Raw genomic sequence first — 3529 nt, forward strand, 5'->3', positions numbered from 1 at the left:
GTATGATGCTGTTGCGACTTTCAATGATGGCAACATTGTAAGGTGCAAGGTATTTAGAAATATGCCAATGAAGATAGATTCTAACATGGTACGAGCGATGCTTGCTTTAGACAAGGAACGCCTTCGGGCTGCAGACAGGGCTGTAAAGAGTCCAGAAATACAAGCAAGAGTAAACAGGAGGAGGAACAAGAGGAAGCTGGAGGAGGAGTTTGCAGATGATGAAGATAATCCATCCTATGGACCTGGAATGCACTAAAAAGTTAATCCAATCTTTGTCGCTCGATTCCCAAAACTTTTATTTTCTCATACTAATTACATGTTTTCTAAGGATCTTCCAAACATTTTGTTTCAAACTTTCAGTAAATGTTACACAGTACCTTCTGCATAATTTAACACAGACTTTTTCCAAAAAACTGTATATTTCTGAATATATAAATAAAAAATTGCAAAAAAATGTTGTGAATTTTCATTACAATTGAAAAAAAATCATCTTTAATAACTGAACTAAAATTTTGTAAAATCTCTGTGTTGTAGCCCATATTCCAATAAATAATCTGTAAAAAGTTCAACTTCCTACCTCAAATACTTTGTGAGGAAAGATGTAATTTATAAGCGTTATTTTAACATTGCAAGTATAGGGCGTTCCGGAGCCCCTTAAATAAACTTCTATTAAGTAATATTTTATTTTTAAGGTCATATTTATGTAAGTTTTAGGACATAAATGCTTGCATATTTCACTGTTTTTTAGGTAATTGAAATTCTGGCCCTAGTAATGAGTCAAGCGAGTTGTACATAAAAAGAAACAAGGTCGCATGAGAAAATGTGGAACAACGACAACTTGTCCAGTCCTGAGAGACATTATTAATCAGAAAAGGAGAACTGAGCTTTGGGAATTCAGAACCACAAAAATAGTAATTAGCCATGAGTAACTACGTAATATAAGCGCACAGACAGCGGCTGTGTGACAGGCTTCCCGCTTTTAACATTGGTGGAACCGTAATGCTGGTTGCTCGTGTTGCTAATCCCGCATTTGCACGTTAACCAGTCACGAAACAGCCAAGAGCACACTACTGCAGGTGCCTTGTCTACAACTGACTGACTATGCAGGGTTGCTTCTAGCATGGTTGAAGCCAACACATGTATCGCGAAAATGGCGCAACTGTCGCACTGCCGCCAGTCACGAAGTGAAGCCTCCTAGAAGCAGCAACGAACTGGGACTGAGGCACCGTCTCTCAGTAGCTTCGTTTCCTCGCATGCTGCACGGCAGTGTGCTTCCTCTAATAGAAAAAGTTTCACGTAGCCACCTCGGCTGAGTCATGTGAAGTTGGCACCCGACTTTCGAGAAGTACACATTTCCTTAGACTTTACTGAGAGTGCTGCGATAGCTCTAGGGTTCCCAGAAAATTTTTTTGAATAGTTCTGCTGAAATTCGCGAAAGAAACAAGAGCCTTCGAGAAAATTTTAATCATGTAAAAGGATCAATTACGAAATTTGTGAAAAAAATACTGATCACAGTTCTGAATAACTCACCAAGACCTACACGAAACCTCTATTGGCATTTTTGCTGCAGACAATAGTTTATAAGATAATTGCAATAATGGGAGTCCTATTTTCACCACTTGTGAAGACGCCACCCGACTTCCGAGAGACATATATTTTTTTCAGAATGAAATTTTCACTCTGCAGCGGAGTGTGCGCTGATATGAAACTCCCTGGCAGATTAAAACTGTGTGCCGGGCCGAGACTCGAACTCGGGACCTTTGCCTTTTGCGGGCAAGTGCTCTACCAACTGAGCTACCCAAGCACGTCTCATGCCCCGCCCTCACAGCTTTAATTCCGCCAGTACCTCGTCTCCTACCTTCGAAACACTATTTTTCTCGAATGCTCTCTACAACATTTGAACAGTTCCGCAGAGTTTCGGGGAAAAAATTATGACCACAATTGTGATTAGGTGAACAGCTGTGAGGTTGGCAACCGAGTTTCGAGAAACTTATAAGTATGCATCTATGCTTTGTTTCAAAGTCATAGTTGTAGAGTAAGCAGTAGGATGTGATGCTGTGCCCTCATAGTATCAATATGGGTGAATCCGATTGTGAAGCTGAACACATCCATAAGAAAATGAGGAGGAAGACTGTATGTCAACTGAGCAGTACGAACTAAATGTAATCAGAACTGCTAAACTAAAGGGATTGGAGCATACCAATTATGGAGGTAAGCTAATACCAACAAAATTTGTCGGACAACCTTGTGCTTTCAGTTTCAAGTGTTTTGAATCCACCAGTCAAGATGATCAGTTATCAATTCGCACACCTTTTCTGGATCTTAAAAGTGAACATGAACATAATCTTTACCTTCAGAGCCTAATAAAGGCAGAAAAAGTAAAACGACGTAGATCAAAGAAAGGAAAAAGTCCAAAGGCAAATTCTATCAAATACTGTATCATTGCATGGCGGGAAGAAATTGTATCCAAATTTGCAGGCAAGCGTTCCCAAGCTCATTTGCTGTTGGCGAAAAAAGGGTGAGAAAAATAAGACAGCTACTTATGCTTGGAAAAAACCCTAAACATGAAAGAGAAAAATCAAAGAGCGGTAATTCAATATCAGAATTTGAAATTGCCAAAGTTCATGAGCACATATCATCGTTTCCGACGAAGGAGTCTCATTATGCTGGTAAAGCGTTCCTTTACTTAAGCCTGACTTGAATAGAAGAATCTCGTACGAGCTTTTCAAAGAAGTGAATTCCCTTCTGCCTATCAAAGACGGGTACTATGTGAAAATATTTAACCAAAATTTTGACCTTCATTTCGGCAGAGCAAAGGAAATGCGTGTTGTGAATGTGAGCAGTTAATGGTGAGAAATAAAACAGCAAAAGTTTGAATGAGGCATCTCGACGGACAGCGATTTGTGATTTAATGGTGCACAGGAGAAGAGCTAAGAAATTTTATTCTGCTTTGAGTGTAAGTGAAAGGCTGTGCAAAGAAAATAAACATATTTTGAGTTTGAGCTTAGATTTCATGCAGAATCTTCATCTACCAAGAGTACCTGTTCAAGACCTATTTTGTCTCCGGCAGCTGACTGTTAAATGTTTTAGGCATTCAGAATCTGAAAGACAGACAATACGGCAAAACGGCATTTGTCACAAACATGTCGCCCACAAAGGTCCTAACGAAGTGTGCACTTACTTGTATCAATACCTCACTACGTGCGTCCCCAAGTACACAAAAGTTGTTCGTCTGTTTTATGATAATTGCTAAGCACAAAACAAAAATCACTGTTTAATAAAAATGTGCCAAGCTTTCGTAGACGCTGGAAAATTTCAGAAAATGAAGGTATTCTTTTCCGTCAGGCGACACTCCTCCTTGCCGTCTGATGGAGCACGATCAAGAGATCACTGCGAAGAATTGACAGAGTATATACTTTTATGGGTTGCGCTGAAGTGATCATATCATAGAGTGCAAGATGAAAATTCTCTGTAAAGTTTATCTCAACAGATGAAATCTTGGACGTCAAGTGGTGGTGGACGAGAATTT

General features: G+C 39.6%; 1 non-coding gene across 1 annotated transcript; it reads right to left on the reverse strand.

Annotated features, from left to right (window-relative positions):
• Positions 1-1730: 1730 nt before the first annotated feature.
• On the reverse strand, positions 1731-1805 carry Trnal-caa (transfer RNA leucine (anticodon CAA)). Its single transcript has one exon. It is a non-coding gene; the product is annotated as a tRNA-Leu (tRNA).
• Positions 1806-3529: the final 1724 nt, after the last annotated feature.

Source organism: Schistocerca cancellata, chromosome 6, assembly GCF_023864275.1.
Source record: "Schistocerca cancellata isolate TAMUIC-IGC-003103 chromosome 6, iqSchCanc2.1, whole genome shotgun sequence".
In the NCBI taxonomy this organism is placed as follows: domain Eukaryota; kingdom Metazoa; phylum Arthropoda; class Insecta; order Orthoptera; family Acrididae; genus Schistocerca; species Schistocerca cancellata.